This window comes from Carcharodon carcharias, chromosome 6 (genome assembly GCF_017639515.1).
Source record: "Carcharodon carcharias isolate sCarCar2 chromosome 6, sCarCar2.pri, whole genome shotgun sequence".
NCBI lineage: Eukaryota > Metazoa > Chordata > Chondrichthyes > Lamniformes > Lamnidae > Carcharodon > Carcharodon carcharias.
Window position 1 is genome coordinate 740,902 of NC_054472.1, and position 18,510 is coordinate 759,411.

Here is an 18,510-nt window from a genome sequence, read left to right on the forward strand (position 1 = left end):
CAATACTCCTTCACCCACAACTATACCTTTACAGATATATACAGATTTGTAAGGATAACACAAGTTATAAAAGCTATCTTATACTCCAATGTTCAAAGTAAGTACGCAGTCCATGTAAACTAATAAGCAACTGGTAGTCAGACACATCACACTCTGAAACCAAGTGGGAGATGCCACCTCAAACAAATGCTATGGGTCTCTCCTCAATTCACAAAATCACACAGTGCAGAAGAGGCCCTTTGGCCCATCGAGTCTGCACCGACATGTCAAAAACATCTGAACTACCCACCTAATCCCATTTACCAGCAATTCGCCCATAGCCTTGAATGTTATGACGTGCCAAGTGCTCATCCAGGTACTTTTTAAAGGATGTGAGGCAACCCGCCTCCACCACCCTCCCAGGCAGTGCATTCCAGACCGTCACCACCCTCTGGGTAAAAAGACTTTTCCTCACATCCCCTCTAAACCTCCTGCCCCTCACCTTGAACTTATATCCCCTCATGACTGACCCTTCAAATAAGGGGAACAGTTGCTCCCTATCCACCCTGTCCATGCCCCTCATAATCTTGTACACCTCGATCAGGTCGCCCCTCAGTCTTCTCTGCTCTAATGAAAACAACCCAAGTCTATCCAACCTCTCTTCATAACTTAAATGTTTCATCCCAGGCAACATCCTGGTGAATCTCCTCTGCACCCCCTCCAGTGCAATCACATCCTTCCTATAATGTGGCAACCAGAACTGCACACAGTACTCCAGCTGTGGCCTCACTAAGGTCCTATACAACTCCAACATGATCTCCCTACTTTTGTAATCTATGCCTCGATTGATAAAGGCAAGATCCCATATGCCTTTTTCACCATCCCATTAACATGCCCCTTTGCTTTCAGAGATGTATGGATACACACGCCAAGGTCCCTTTGTTCCTCAGAACTTCCTAGTGCCATGCTGTTCATTGAATACTTCCTTGTCAAATTACTCCTTCCAAAGTGTATCACCTCACATTTTTCAGGGTTAAATTCCATTTGCCACTTATCTGCTCATTTGACCATCCCATCTATATCTTCCTGTAGCCCAAGACACTCAGTCTCACTGTTAACCACCCGGCCAACCTTTGTGTCATCCGCAAACTTACTAATCCTACCCCCCACATAGTCATCTATGTCGGTCATATAAATGACAAATAATTGGGGACCCAGCACAGATCCCTGTGGTACGCCACTGGACACTGGCTTCCTGTCACTAAAGCATCCTTCTGTCATCACCCTCTGCCTCCTATAACTAAGCCAATTTTGAATCCACCTTATCAAATTACCCTGTATCCCATATGCATTTGCCTTCTTTATAAGTCTCCCATGTGGGACCTTGTCAAGGTCTTTGCTGAAATCCATATAAACTACATCAACTGCACTACCCTCATCTACACACCTGGTCACCTCCTCAAAAAATTCAATCACATTTGTTAGGCATGACCTCCCTCTGACAAAGCCATGCTGACTATCTCTGATCAAACCTTCCCTCTGCAGGTGGAGATAGATTCTCTCCTTCAGATTTTTCTCCACCAGTTTCCTTACCACTGACGTGAGACTCACTGGCCTGTAGTTCCCTGGCTTATCTCTACAACCCTTCTTAAATAGCGGAAACACATTAGCTGTTCTCCAGTCCTCTGGCACCTCCTTGTGGCCAGAGAGGAATTAAAAAGTTGGATCAGAGCCCCTGCGATCTACTCCCTTGCCTCCCTCAGTAGTCAGGACATAAATCATCCGGACCTGGAGATTTGTCCACTTTTAAGCCTGCCAACACCTCCAATACCTTGTCACACCCTATATCAATTTGCTCAAGAACCTCGCAGTCTCTCTCCCTGAGTTCGATTCCTTCATCCTCATTCTCTTGGGTGAAGACGGATGTGAAGTATTCGTTCAACACTCTACTGATGTCCTCTGGCTCCACCCATAGATTGTCCCCTTGGTCCCTTATGGGCCCTCTTCTTTCACTGGTTATCCTCTTCTCATTGATATACTTGTAGAATATCTTGGGATTTTCCCTACTTTTACCAGCCAGAGCTTTCTCATATCCCCTCTTTGCTCTCCTTCTTAAGCTCCACTAATGCCTCCGCTGATTTGCTTCCCTTGTACCTGCTAAAACCCTCTCTTTTCCTTCTCATCATAACCTGAATACCTCTGGTCATTCATGGTCCTCTGGGCTTGTTACTCCTTCCTATCACCTATCAGAGGGAACATGTTGAGCCTGTACCCTCCCCATTTCCTTTTTGAACGTCCCCCACTGCTCCTCTGTAGATTTCCCCACATGTAACTGTTCCCAGTCTACCTTGGCCCGATGCTGCCTTATTTCACTAAAATCCACTCTCCCCCAATCCAAATTATTTTTTGCAACTTGTCTATTTCTTTGTCTGTAACAAGCTTAAACTGTACCATGTTATGGTCGCTATCACTAAAATGCTCCCCCACCACCACCTCAGCCACCTGTCCAGCTTCATTCCCCAGAATTAGGTCCAGCACTCTGCCATCCCTTGTTGGACCCTCTATATATTGACCTAAAAAGTTCTCCTGTACACATTTCAAGAAATCCACTCCATCCAAGCCCTTAACACTATGTCTATCCCAATTAATGTTGGGTAAGTTGAAATCACTTAATATAATTTATCCTATTGTTATTTTTTTTTTTTTTACACACCTCCACAAATTGTGCACATATTTGCTCCTCAATTTTCCGTTGACTATCTGGGGATCTATAATAAACACCTAACAATGTGGTTGCCCCTTTTTTATTCCCAAGCTCTACCCACAAAGCTTCATTTGATGCCCCCTCCAAAATATCATCTCTCCTTTCTGCAGTAACTGACTCTTTAACTAATAATGCAACGCCTTCTCCTCTTTTACCCCCTCCCCTGTCTCGCCTGAAGATGCTATATACCGGAATGTTGAGCTGCCAATCCTGCCTCTCCCTCAACCACATCTCAGTGATGGCTACTATACCACAATTCCACGTGTCAATCTTCACCCTTAACTCATCTGTTTTACGTGTAATACACCTAGCATTAAAGTAGAGGCCATCCAACCTTGCCTTACTCCCTTGAAACTTAATGCAGCTGTACTCCCTCTGACTTGATTGTTTTACTATATTATGATGTGTCCCTATTCTACTAGCATTCTGTGTCCCCTCCCCCTGCTGAATTAGTTTAGACTCCTCCCAACAGCACTAGCAACCCCCCCCCCCCCACAAGGATGTTAGTCCCGCTCTGGTTCAGATATTGACCCTCTCACTTGTACAGGTCCCACCTTCCCCAGAAACGGTCCAAGTGATCCAGGAATCTAAAACCCTCCCTCCTGCACCAATTCTTAAGCCACATATTCATCTGCGCTATTCTCCTATTTCTGAGCTCGCTAGCACGTGGCACTGGGAGTAATCCAGAGATTACAACCCAAGAGGTCTTGCTTTTTAGTCTGCTGCCTAACTCCCTAAATTCTTGATGCAAAACCTCAGCCCTCTTTCTATCTATGTCATTGATACCAACATGTACCATGACCTCTGCATTATCACCCTCCCCCTTCAGGATGCCCTGCAACCGTTCAGTAACATCCCGGACCCTGGCACCAGGGAGGCAACATACCATCCTGGAGTCACGTTGACGGCCACAGTAGTGCCTATCTGTTCCCCTGAGTCCAGAATCTCCTATTACTATTGCCCTTCCTCTCTTCCTCCCTTCCTGTACAGACAAGCTGCTTGTGGTGCCAGAATCTTGGCTCTGTCTATACTCCCTGCAAGAACCAGCACCCACATCAGCCTCCAAAATGGAATACCGATTTACGAGCGGGACCCCAGGGGACTCCTGAACTATCTGCCTGTTTCTCTTGGACTGCCTGGTGGTCACCCATTCCCTTCCTTCCTCAAGTCCCTTCAGCTGCGGTGTGACCACCTCTCTTAACGTGCTATCCACGATGCTTTCAGACTCACGGATGCTCCCCAGTGTCCCCAGCCGCCGTTCCAGCTCTGAAACCCGAGCTTCCAGGGAGCTGCAGCTGGACACACATCCTGCACACACGCTGGTCCTGGGTACTGGAAATATTCCCAGCTTCCCACATGCAGCACGAGGAGTACACCAGGCTTTGAACTCTCCTGCCATGACTTATCCCTTTAAATTAAACCTTTTAATTTAATTACTCTAGGGCCCTTCTTTCCTGATCCTCGTTACCACAAAATATATAAACTACAAGCCACAAAAAGACATTAAACTATAAGCGATAAAAGTAGTAAATACTTACCCGACCTTACCCACTACTTGTCAGTCACTCCTTTCCCTTGTAGCCTCTAATGCTGCAGCAGGGCAAGACCACTCTCTGAAGATTTAAGAAGTTGGATAGCAAAGAAAAAATGCAAAGAGCACCTCTTTCCTTCTGCACTGACTTCCCACTGTGCACCAAATTGCCAATACCCACACTGGCTGTGTCTCACTCAGGATGAGGTGTCTCCCCTGTTCATGTGCAAGCACACTGTTTACCCAGACACTTTTCACATCATGAGCCAACTGGTCTCACCGCACTTCGTCTTTCACATGAGGGTTTCCAATCTTCACTCTCCAAGACCTCGCCTTGGAATCTTCTCCCAAACCAATACTTTCTCTCCGCAAGGGTTCACCGCCAGGGTTTTGAACTCTCCTTCCAATGTTCCTCTCCCCTGGGTTACCACATGCATTCAAGCTGTCTTCCACGGACTCTCTCTCTCACGCACTCAGCCATTGACAGTACCACTGCTGCTTCACATGCCCAGAGCAAAGAGTTACAGACCTTCAGTTGTCTGAAGTTTGAATCCTTTCTCTCTGCTCCTCACTCTTAACTTCACTTAACAGGACCTTTTCTAGGTTCCTGTTCTTCCTTTGACTGGAAGGTCTTCTTTCCCCTCTTCCGCTCCCCTGGATTTTTGGAGTTTTTCTTTAGCTTGGGACTGGCTCTCTGTCTCTTCCAGGTGGCTTCAGTTTGGCAGCTGTCTTCAAACCAGCTGAACTCCAGCAGCTTCCAAATCAAACTGCTGTCTTTCTTGTGTGTGTGTCTGTGGGAGAGGCCTGCCTCTCTGCCCCCTGTTGCCAGGCAAGAATCCAATTCTTCTACCTTGGTTTGTTTACCTTAGCTTAAATCATAAAACTCTCATTAGAAATGCAGGCACCTTTTTAAAGTGAAAATAAAACAAAATTTGACCTTTCTTAACATACAGATACAGAAATACAAATCAAACTTAAACTTTAAAGGTATAACTCATTCCTGACACCCACAAAATACAAATAAAGCTTACTTAAACTATCTCTATTTTCTAACAATATATATCAATGATTTGGATGTGGGAACCAAATGTAATATTTCCAAGTTTGCGGATGACACAAAGCGAGGTGGGAATGTGTGTTGTGAGGAAGATGCAAAGTGGCTTCAAGAGGATTTGGACAGACTTAGTGAGGGCGGGGGTTGGGGGGGCAAGAACATGGCAGATGGAATATAATGTGGAAAAGTGTGATGTTACCATCTTTGGTGGGAGGAATAGATGTACTGAGTATTTCTGAAATGGTGAGAGATTAGAAAGTGTAGATGTACAAAAGGACTTTAGTGTCCTTGTCCATAAATCACTGAAAGCCAACATGCAGGTTCAGCAAGCAGTTAGGAAGGCTAATGGTTTGAGTACAGGAATAGCAAAACCTTGCTTCAATTGTATCGAACCTTGGTTAGACTGCACCTGGAGTAGTGTGTGCAGTTTTGGCCTCCTTACCTTAGGAAGAATATTATTGCCATAGAGGGAGTGCAGCGAAGGTTCACCAGACTAGTTCTGGGGATGGTGGGACTGTCTTGTGAAGAGAGTTTGGAGAAACTGGGCCTGTACTCTCTAGAGTTTCAAAGAATGAGAGGTGATCTCATTGAAAGCTACAAAATACTTAAAGGGATAGACAGAGTAGATACAGGTTAGATGTTTCCCATGGTTAGGGAGTCTAGAACCAGGGGGCACAATTTCAAAATAAAAGGGAAGCCACTTAGGACCGAGATGACGAGATTTTTGTTTTACTCAGAGTGTCGGTGAATCTTTAGAATTCTCTACCCTAGAAGGTGGTGGAAGCTCAGTTATTGAGTATGTTTAAAGTAGAGACTGACAGATTTCTAAATGCCAATGACATAAAGGGATATGGGGATAGTGTGGGAAAAAGGCACTGAAGTGGATGATCAGCCATGATCATACTGAATGGCACAGCCGGCTCAATGGGCTAAATGGCCTCCTCCTGCTCCTATGTTTCTATGTTCCTATTCAAAGTTGTGTATTTTAACTTATGTGTTCTCATAATCAGAGCAAAGTGAGTACTAGAGCTTGCAGTTCTACTGGGTGAGTAGTGCTCAGGTGAAAAAGTGCCTGGACCACAAGTGCCCTCCCATTCACATCATCCTGAAGAGGGCTTGGATTCCTGACGTAGGCCTGGCCAACCGCTGCACAGCATGGGCACTGTTTTCCTCTTCATCTTCCTTCTCCTTTTCCTCACAGGAACTGTGTTGATCTAGAGCTTCACCCTCTTCAAGGTTCACACCCCTCTGGAGGACTATGTTATGGTGAGTGCAGTGGTCCACCACAATTCATGAGACCCTTGCAGATGTGTACTGCATGGTGCCACCCAAACTAGTTCAGGAACCATAACTACATCTTAAGAAGCCTGCTGGCCTGCTCTATGGTGGTTCTTGTGAGCAGATGGCTTTGGTTGTAGCTCCTGTGTGCCTCCGTCACATGGTCTCAAAGTTGTGAGTAGCCATCTCTTCAAGAGATATCCCTTGTTCCCCTGGAAACCATCCACAGAATCTCGGTGGTGACATGAAGAGCAGTGGCACCCTCTACTGGCAGAGGATGAGAGTGTCAGGTCAGCTTGAATCAATCAGTTCTGCTGAAGGGTCATGAGGACTCGAAACGTCAATTCTTTTCTTCTCCGAAGATGCTGCCAGCCCTGCTGAGTTTTCCCAGGTAATTCTGTTTTTGTTTTGCATAAAACCTTTGTTGCGATTGCATACCAGCTGAACTCTTATGGACTGGAAGCCCTTCCTATTTCTGAATCTCACTGGCTACTCATTCAGTGCCTTGATGGTCACATGGGTGTGATTAATGATGCTCTGCACCTGCAAGAATCGAGCGATGGAGCCGAATTCCACTACCCTTTGTGCCCGCGAGGCCCCATTTGTTTGAAATTGTATGTACTGTCCAGCTCTGGCAAGTAGAGCATCAGTGACTTGTGCAATGCAGTGTTGTGCTACTTGAGAGATGCCACCAAGGTCGGTTGCTGCCCATTGTAACAAGCTGGACCCTCAGGGCCACAGTGACTTCAACCACTCGAGACAGGTCACAATGACCAGAACAGCATTGTCTGAGGTCTTCCTCAAGGAGGGCACAAATCTCAGATACCATTTGCCTGGTATAGTTCCTGTGAGCCATAGTTTACTATGACAATGATTTTGTGATTTTTCCAGGTAACTTCATCTTCAGCATTACACTCAATACCAAGTATATGGCCTTCATTGGCCCTCGATCCTCTGCCCTCCTCTTGCCTAGGGCTCAGTATCTGCTCCTGAGGGTGTTGTCCCTCATCTCTATCTCCAAGTGCCTTAATGCCCATCCAGTTGTTGTCTTGCTTGCTGTCAGCTACATTCAATGCTTATTGGATCCCCCTATTATCATCCCACAATCCTAAGAGGATCACAACCTCAATCAACTGAGCACACAAAAACCACTTTGAAGCTCTAAAGACGAGTCATATTGGACTTGAAATGTTAGCTTTTTTTCCTCACTCCACAGATCCTACCAGAGCTGCTGAGCTCTTCCAGTGTTTTCTGTTTTTATCACAAAAAACACTTTCTCCACTACTTCTGCTCATCTGACATCATTGTGTGCCAATAAATTAATGTTCCCCATGAGCCTCTCATTGAATGGCAGTTATGACTGGTTCTCCATTGCATTGGCACCCCCTTCTCCTTGACCTGATCCAGATCCAGCATGGTTTTTTGTTTACAAAAACATATTTAATGTCCTTTAGATCCCACAAGTACAAATAATAAAGTATTTACAAAAATAGCAGATTGCGCTTCAAACGATTCAACCAATTGACATATTCTACCAGAAAAACTAAGGACAAAAAATTCAAGGGCTCAAAATGTTGTACGTGCTGTCTCCGCAACGTTCTTTTCCATGTCTTCAGGAATACAGCAGTCTTCACTATACTCGCTCTAAGGCTTCCAGCATGATTACGCTGTTCCCTGTGATAACCTCCATGCCAAGGTTATTTTGCTGGCCCCCAGGTGCCATCTCGACAGATTCATCCATGACAAGATTCGTGAAGGGATCAAACCCACGCAGAATCCTTGCACATGTCTCCCACCATTCAGTTTGAGTGACAGTTTCTTGTCCATGAACTTCTTGAGCTTGGCGGATGGGCTTTGCTCATGTTTCTCAGCGAGGTTGCTTTTTATTTCTCTCTTTCTCTCTCTCTCAGCTCCCGCCTTTCCTCAGATTACAAACCAGCATTTAACAAGCTGACAAGCTCATTAACAGCCTTAATTGGTCATTGCTCAGAATCTGGTCGTATCCTGGGTGCCACATTCACTCCTTGTCACAAACATCACTGACCAATGGAACAACATTGGGAAATTACATGCTCTTCCGTCTCAGTTCCCATCCCATTTTGGCCACCAAAATTTTGTCCATGACCTTTCTCACCTGCTGCCTGTGTTGCAATTTTCCTCAGTGAAATTCTGCACAAGTTTCCCCAATTAGCTGCTGTGCAAACTCTGGCTAAAACTGCAAACAGCTTCTGGCAAGTTTCTGACAAAGCTATGGCAGATCAGGAGGACCTTTCCGAAATTCTATGTCTACCCCTTTCCGTCTGCCTCTCGATGTCTCTCCTTATTTCTTTTGTCCCTTTTACCCTTTCCTTTCAGATAGAAGATGGATGTTGGAACAGGGGGAGGTGGGGGGTGCAGTTGAAGAACAGGAGGTGGGCAAGAACACCAGGGAAATAGTGCCATAGTATCTTTTACATCCACTTGAGGGCTCAGTTGATAGCACTCTTGCTTGAATCAGAATTAGGCCCAAGATCCACTCCAGGGTTTGAGCACAAAAATTTAAGATGACATTAAAACTGAGCACTGAACTCTTAGCGATGCAATCTTTCTAGGTGAGATGTTAAACCAAGGCCCTGTCTGCCTTCTTAGACAGATGTCAAAGATCCCCTATCCCACTTTAGTAGGCCCTGCCCAATATTACAAAAAAACCCAGATCTAGTTATTGTCACTTTGTTGTTTAAGATCAGTGTGCAAGTTGGCTGCAGTCCCCTTCTCACCAAGTGACTATACTTCAAAAGCACTTTAGTGGCTGTGAAGTGCTTTGTGACACCCTAATCCTTGCCATCATAATAGTGAACCTATGCTGTCATCCTTCAAGGCCAATATATCCTTCCTGAGGTGCACTATCCAAAATTGACTAGTACTCCAAGTAGAACTGGATTAAATACTAAACAACTGGAGCCATTTTTTTGGATTCTGAGCCCGCGGAGATAATCAAACGATCAAGTAGTTTTTGTGATTTAAGTTTACACCTGTGCACTAGCTTTTAGTGGTGTTTACATGGACATGAAAATCCCTTGGTTCTTCCACAGCTCTTGCCTATTAAAAAAATCCAATTTGTCTCTCAAATCTGATGATCTCTGATTTCACATGAAGTTCATCTGCCATAAATTTGAACACTTTTGTCCTTTCATAACTTCCTGCTTACATCTAAACAACTTGCTGTGCCTCCTAACTTGTGTTATTTGCAAAAGCTTGGATATACAACTCACTATTTCTTTCATGTTAAAAGCTGACAGCCCCATTCTAGGGAACACATCCCACCAGACAATATTCCTTTATCCACACTATCCCCCCAACACTCAAATTACCAATTTAATTCACAAGCACTCTTCTAGTTATGTCTTTGGACTTTCCAATCTGGTCTGCCTGAAATCTGTTCATAGAAACAGAAAACTTACAGCACAGGAGGCCACATGGTCCATCAGGTCTTCATCAGCATTTTCCAGCTCTATCTGTAACCAGGTACATTTCAAATGCGATGAAGGTTTTTGCCACCACGATCCTTTCAGGTAGCAAGTTCCAGATCCCTATCATCCTCTGGGCAAAAAAATTTCCCCACCGTCCTCTAATCCTACCAATTACTTTAAAATCTATGCACCCACCCCACCCTTCCCCGCCTCTGGTTATTGACCTCTCTATTAAGGGGAACAGATTGGATACGAAGACCTAGCTAGGCCCCTAATAATATTATACACCTCATCTAAATCTGCCTAGGCCTTATCTGTTCCAAAGGCGGCAACTCTAAACTAAACAATCTTTCCCTCAGAGCCAAAATTCTTAGTCCTGGCAAACATCCTAGTAAATCTCCTCTGTACCTACTTCAGTGAGATTACATCTCTACTATAAAATGTGGTGACAGAAAATGTATGCTGTACTCTAGCTGTGGCCTAACTACGGTTTTGTACAGCTCTAGGATAAACCTTCCCATTTTCATCTTCTATGCTTTGGCTAATGAAAGGAAAGGGAAATTAGGTATGGGCAATAATCGTTGGCCCTGCCAGCATCACTCACATTCCATGAATGAATCTTTTTATTCCATGTGCCTTCTTAATTACCTTACCTACCTGAACTGCTATGATCAGGGATCTGCAGACATATACTTCAAGGTCCCTATGTATTCCTTTGTTTTGACTATCCTCCCAAATGCATTAGCTCACACTTCTAATTGAAATCCATTTGCTGCTTTCTGCCCTCTTGACAATGTTCCTGCTAAGCTGTGTGGCCATGTAGCAGCCTGCAAGACACCGCACACATCTTGGTTTGTGATTAAGTGTCTGCATGCAGTCATGCCAAAAATTTAAAAAGAGACAGTGCAATGTGAAAGGCCACCAGCTACATGAAAAAAAAGTGCTGACCAGACCATTATATCTTCCTGCAGTCTACAGATTCCTTCCTATCAACTAGGTAATGAGGCCAATACTTGCATTGGAGGCAGTTCAGAGAAGGCTCACTAGATTGATCCCTGAGATGAAGGGGTTGAGGAAACCTTGAGCTGGTTGAGCCCATATGCATTGGAGTTTAGAAGAATGAGGTGATCTTATTGAAACCTAAAATTCTGAGGGGGCTGGACAGGGTAAATGCTAAGAAAATGTTTCAGCTTGTGGGGGAATCTAGAATGGGGGAAACAGTTTCAAAATAAGGGGTCTCCCATTTGAAGACCGATGATGATGATGATAAATTTCTTCTCGGAGCACTGAAAATATGAAAGCCACAATACACAGAAAGAAGGACATAGTAGAGTCCTGTGGAATCCCATTGGAAAAACAGTCTTCTGAAAGAAAATATCCATTGACCATAACATTTTTCTTTCTGTCACTGAATCAATTCTGGATCAACTTATCACTTACCCTTGGAATCCATGGACTCTTATTTTTCTGACCAGTTTGCAATGGGGGTCCTTATCAGAAACCTTGCTAAAACCAAGTAGATTACAAACATAAAAACAAAAAAACTGCGGATGCTGGAAATCCAAAACAAAAACAGAATTACCTGGAAAAACTCAGCAGGTCTGGCAGCATCGGCGGAGAAGAAAAGAGTTGACGTTTCGAGTCCTCATGACCCTTCGACAGAACTTGAGTTCGAGTCCAGGAATCAGCTCTTTCCTGGACTCGAACTCAAGTTCTGTCGAAGGGTCATGAGGACTCGAAACGTCAACTCTTTTCTTCTCCGCCGATGCTGCCAGACCTGCTGACTTTTTCCAGGTAATTCTGTTTTTGTTTTCGATTACAAACATTCTATTCCTGCCATCCATGGACCTTACACTGCACCATCATCTGAGAATAGCTCTTTTGGCATGCTAAATTGGACAAACTATAGCAAATAATCCATTCAATTAATTTAAATTCAATACCCATTATGTCATTTAGCTTTACCTAGATTGAGGAACAAAGGGGAGTGCAGTATTTACATGAAAATTATTTCCTTCTTTGTAAACTAAAATAAAAAACAAACCATGACATAATTTTTAGCTGAGGATGCAACTAAACTTGGGCATGAGGTTTAAGAAACTCGTTTTAAGGTCTATTTGTAAGTGCCTTGTTAACTGATGGGTTGAACCGAGTTAAAAGAAAGCTCTGAAGAAGTCATAGGGACTTGAAATGTTAACTCTGTTTCTTTCTCCCCAGATAGTCAGACCTGCTGAGTTTTTCCAGTGTAAAAGAATGCAAGTTATTCTATAGATTCCCAGTCAAGTATTTTCACTACTGAAGAACCTTTCAAAAGTTTACCACATTTGCTCATTTTAACTTGTGTTTAGGAGAGCAATTGTTAGAGACAAGAAGCCAAATTGTAACAAAGGTCTGGGTAAAGATGAGAAATTATAAAGGCAAGAAGTCACTTGTGGGAGTGTGTACAGGCCACCTAACATTAACCACAAGGTAAGATGGGGTCTAAAAGGAAGAAATAATGGGAGCTTGTCAGAAAGGTATGTCAATAATCATGAGGGATTTTAATCTATATATAGGCTGGAAAAATCAGATGGGCAAAAGTAGCCTAGATGAGGAATTCATAGAATATTTTGTTAAGACTGAGCAGTTGGTAAAGCTGAGTTATTTAAAAATTCCAGAGGGAAACTTTAAGCAACTATCATAACCTATATTTTTAAGTGGTATGTTTGAGATGCAACTCTAAATTCAGGAACCAGACCACCAGTTCAAGAGGTTTTATATTAAACTAAATTAAACGTTTTATTAAGTTACAACACAAACACATATACATGGCTACAAATTACTACTATCATAACTTTTAACAAATTCTCAAACTAATCTCCATTAAGGCAACGATATCCATAGACTTAACCAGACACATGACAAAGCATTATCACCTTACGAATTCAAAATGAGGTTCTTTTCACTTTGGTTCCTGTGGAGACAGTTGGAGGCTTACAGCTGCTTTGATCTTACATTGCCTCTGCACTCATACACAAAACTGCTCTTGGTTATATACAGCACATCTCATTGAATATAAATTCCCATTGCATCACCAGCCTCTTTGAACTCCACCTCTTCTAACCATAAAAACCCTTTTATAGTACCAATTTTATCAATAATAGACATATTGCTTGATCTCTGCTAGTTGGTGCCAGATTTCACCCCACTTCTTGAATGCTCTATTCAACAAAATGCAAATGCACCTTCATTTCTCTGTTTAGATCTCAAACCTAGTACACAAAGCACCCAGACTAGCCAGCTATATGCATTATATACATTAATAGCTTCATGACATCCCCCCGCTATTGAAAAATGAACCATCATAATTCTAAAAGACAGCTTCATTTTTAATAACCCATCTCACAATACCAGATGCATGCATTAACATAAAAATATATATGCACAATCCTTGGCATCAACAGAAATCACTCCAGTGTCCAGGTTTTTTAAAAAAAAATGTCCATTTTCCTTTAAGCTTCAAACTCTTGAATTTTGCCGTTGGTGAGCAGGGGCGGGGCCTGCTCGCCGACGCACAAAATGACATCATCCCGCCCCATTTAAATCTTCAGGAAGGCATGAGCGCAGCAAAATCAGCTGTGCGCCCGCCGACCTGTTAATGGTCAACTGAGGCCATTGACAGGATAATTAAAACAATTGAAGGACCTGCCCGTCCAACCTTAAGGCTGGTCGGCAGGCCAGGAGCCCCAGCGGGCTTCTGAGAAAACAGGAAACCTCATCCACAGGCGGGATGAGGTTTCATGTAGGGTTTAAAAAATCTTTAATAAAGTTTTAATGAAATTTATTACCATGTCCCATCTCGTGTGACATTGTCACATGAGGGGGACATGTTAAGGATTTTTTAATTTTTCTATTTTTAATGTTTGAACTTTCAGCGATCTCCCTGGGGCAGCACTTAGCCTCAGGGAGATGTGCGCTCTATCGTGCGCATGCGTGAAAGAGCCCACTCTCGCATTTGGGGAATTCCCCCGCCCACACAGGAAGCGCATAGCACTTCCTGCCGGGCGTCACGCTGGGCAGGCTTTAATTGGACCGACCACTTAAAATGGCGGCAGGGCCGCTTCTCCGCCAAGGATCGGCTTCCCGCCCGCCGGAGATTAGGTCAGGTCTGTCCGCCCGGTGGGCAGAAAATTCTGCCCTTGATAACACATCTGCGAACAGTTTCTCTCTTCCAGCAAATGTATAATCCGTAGATTAAATGGTTGTAATAATAGACTCTATCTGTAAAGTCCTGCACTTTTGTTTTGAAATTTGTCCGAAAACTTGAAAGGATTGTGATCTGTATAAACAATTATTTCCGATGAATTGTTGGCAACATAAATTTCAAAATGCTGCAATGCTAACACCAAACCCTAGATCTCTTTGTCGATCATTGAATATCTTCTCTGTTGTATATTCAGCTTCCCTGAAAAATACCCTATCGGTTTTTCAATTCCAGTGTCATCTTCTTGTAACAGTACAGCCCCAATGCCTATATTGCTTGTGTCCACGGCCAACTTGAACTGCTTGGCATAATGGGTACTGCCAACACTGGTGTCACAGTTAATACAGTTTTCAAACTATCAAATGCCTTCTGACACTCCAGTGTCCATTGAAACTTCTTGTTCCTTTTTAATCGTTCAGTCAGTAGAGCAACCACTTGTCTAAAATTTAGTACAGATTTTCAGTAAAACTCACTCATGCCCAGAAATCACCAAACTCCTTGTTTTGTTGTAGGCACTGGGAAATCCATGATAGCCATGACTTTCACATCTCTCGGAGCCACCTTACCATGTCCAATGGTATGGCCAACATATGTAACTTACGCTTTTGCAAATTCACTTTTAGCCAAATTCATCACCAAATTAGCTTCTTGTACTTAAGTAAATAATCGTTCCAGATGCTGTAAATGCTCCTCCCATGTTTGACTGAAAATGATTAGATCATCAATATAAACAGCACAATTGCTGAGACCTGCAAATACTTTGTCAGTCTTTGAAATCTTGCAGGTACATTCTTCATACCAAATGAATGACTTTAAACTGATATAGTCCACTTGGCATTACAAAAGCTGATATCTCCTTTGCTCTCTCTGACAACAGTACCTTCCAATATCCTTTTAGCAAGTCAATCTTTGCAATAAATTTAGATTGTCCCACTTTCTAAATGCAATCTTCCAACTGTGGTATAGAACATGAATCTGATTTTGTCACTGCATTCACCTTTCGATGGTCCACACACAGTCTTTGTGTTCCATCCGGTTTCGGTACCTGTACAATAGGTAAACTCCACTTGCTGCAACTAAACTCAATGTTATCATTTTGCAGCATGAAATCAATTTCTTTTTGTACTTGTTGGATTTAATCTATACAGTTGTTGCCTTATTGAAGATGATATTTCTATACATACAGCATGTATAGCTAAATTTGTCCTTCCCAGCTTATTTCCACAAATAGGTTTGTGTGACTGCAATAGCTTTTCCATATCGCTTTGATACTTGCTTGGAAGGTAACTCAATATTTCATTTAAATTATCCAGCAGCCTCTCATTATCCAGATTGATTAGAGGAAAATCAATTTCAGAGTCCTGCACTTCTACTTCTTTCTCGTCATCCACCATCACTAACGCCTCTTTTTGTTCCTCTTCCCTGTCGAAGTACATTTTAAGCAAATTTGCATGACACACCCTCTGTTCCTTTCTTCTGTCTGGAGTATTTATTAAATAATTTACTTCACTCAATTTCTTTTCAATTCTATAAGGCCCACTAAATCTTGCATTTGCTTAGTACTGGTAATAAAACTAACACTTTCTCTCCAGAAGCAAAACTGCAAATTTTAGCTTTCTTATCTGCTTTCACTTTCATCATTTGCTGTGATATCTTTAAATATTCCCTAGACAATTCACGTGCTCTGTTCAATCTTTCCCTGAAATTTGATACGTAATCCAGGAGAGTCATTTCTGAATTTTGACCCAGCAATTTCTCATTCATCAAATTCAGTGGTCCCCATACCTCATGACTATAAACAAGTTCAAACGGGTGATTAGGAGCATTAGGAGTGTCTGATAGCAAATAACAAAAATAGAATTCCTGTATCCCAAACCTGTGGATAATCCTGACAGTACGCTCTTATCATCGTATTTAAAGTTTGATGCCATCTTTCCAAAGCTCCTTGTGACTCTGGATGATAAGCTGTTGACTTAAACTGTTATATCCCCAAATTGTTCATTACTTCCTTAAACAGCTGTGACATGAAATTTGACCCGTCATCTGATTGTATTTCCTTAGGAAAACCATATCTTGTAAAAGATTTAACTCCTCAACAATCTTCTTAGTTGTAATATTTCTTAAAGGTATCACTTCAGGAAGCCTGGTAGACACACCCATTATTGTCACTAATTACTTATTTCCACGTTTAATCCTAGGGAGGGGTCCTACACAATCAATCATGACCCTGCTAAAAGTTTCTTCAAATGCTGGTATTGGGATTAAAAATGCCGGCTTAATCACTGCTTGTGGTTTTCCTGTTAGTTGACATATATGACAGGTTCTACAGCATTTGACCAAATCCCTGTGCAATCCTGGGCATAAAAAATCCTCTGTATCTTTTCTTGTGTTTTCATAATTCCTAAATGTCCCCCCATTGGAATTTCATGAGCAATCCTCAGAATCTCATTTCTATAACCTAATGGGGATAACAGTCTGATGCACCTCCCTCCAGCTTTCACTTGCTGAAACATAATCCGTCCTCCACTTTCTCATCAAAATACCTTCTTGATGATAACATACTGGAATACATTTTGCTTCTGTTTCTGAATGAGCTTTCTGATATAACTATTTTAATTACAAATTATTTTTCTGTAATTCCACTAACCTCTGAGTTAAACACTTCAGCTGAACTGTCCTGTATTCCTAAACAAAAACAGAATTACCTGGAAAAACTCAGCAGGTCTGGCAACATCGGCAGAGAAGAAAAGAGTTGACGTTTCGAGTCCTCATGACCCTTCAACAGAACTAGGTGAATCCAAGGAAGGGGTGAAATATAAGCTGGTTTAAGGTTATATTGGAAAAAGATAAAAAGTGGTAAGGTGAAAGGAAGGTAGGTAGTCAGGAAAGAGGAGTAGTTGGAAGTTCCCAGGATGTTTTTTCTCTCAATAAAAAAGGTGCTGAAGGCAGAAGTGACATTTGAAAATTGAGGTGTTTTCATTGTAATAAAGTGAGGCACACAAAGTCAGTGTGTTGGAAATTGCAGGAAAAATCCGTTAGAATTGGTTTAAGGTGTGTGTGTGTGTGTGTGTGGGGGTGGGGGGGGGCTTGGGTGGGGGGTGGGTTGGGTGAGGGGAGAGAAGTGGAGGTATCTTTGTCCTGTATTCCTTCCTCCTGAACAATGTTATCAAATACAGTGTCAGCTAATTCAATTTTGGCACCACCTTCTTGCCTTTGAACTGCCTGCTTATCTCCTTCATCTTGTTCTTCCCTATGAGCCTTTGACCTCATTACAATACAATCAGGAAACAATCCAAGATGTTCCTTCTGTAACACCTCTGTTGAAACCACATGCACAGGCTGCTCAACTACCATAGGCATCATCCACATTTGCGATCCAGCTATATCATTATTCTGAATAAACTGAACTTCTGCAATGGGCAATTTTTCCACCACTCCATTTATAACTTCACCTGTCTTCCATTTACTCTTTAAATTTACCTTCAACAATGGAATATATTTAGCATCTCCATGAACCCCACTTATTATTACCTTCTCCTGCAATACTCCCTTTGAACAACAAAAACCACCATCTCACAACATTAAGGATTGACTAGCCTCTGTGTCTCTCAAAATTTTAACATCGTTATCTACACTACTCTGTACACCTGGAAAGACTTTCCCTTCACATACAAAACCTTTAAGCATTTCTGGAACCTGCTCCTCAGAATTCTCAAGTTGTGAATACATTCCCACTTTTTTACCTTTCACTGATTCTCCGTTTCACCTATACACAAACCACTGCTTTCTCCTGTGCCTGAAACTCAGAACCCACAGTACATTTACTTCCTGAGTTTTTCTGTATCCCAACAATTCTAACGGATTTTTCCTGCAATTTCCAACACACTGACTTTGTGTGCCTCACTTTATTACAATGAAAACACCTCAATTTTCAAATGTCACTTCTGCCTTCAGCACCTTTTTTATTGAGAGAAAAAGCATCCTGGGAACTTCCAACTACTCCTCTTTCCTGACTACCTACCTTCCTTCCTTTCACCTTACCACTTTTTATCTTTTTCCAATTTGAAAGGGTGATGAAGATAAGGTTTAGCTCTATGAACTAACTCAATCACCAGCTATCGCCGCTGCTTGTCTTACAGAATCAACCCTCTGTTCGTCCATAAGTTCTTACTACTGAAGGGATTGAATCTTTAAATTCTTCCAAAAGAATTA

The 18,510-nt window shown here is 42.5% G+C and overlaps 1 protein-coding gene and 1 pseudogene across 3 annotated transcripts in view; both read right to left on the bottom strand.

Annotated features, from left to right (window-relative positions):
- LOC121279302 (probable G-protein coupled receptor 141) overlaps positions 1-18,510 on the bottom strand; it is a 118,331-nt gene that overhangs the window by 84,050 nt on the left and 15,771 nt on the right. The window lies entirely within an intron of this gene.
- Positions 8,240-8,468, bottom strand: LOC121279303 (annotated as a pseudogene).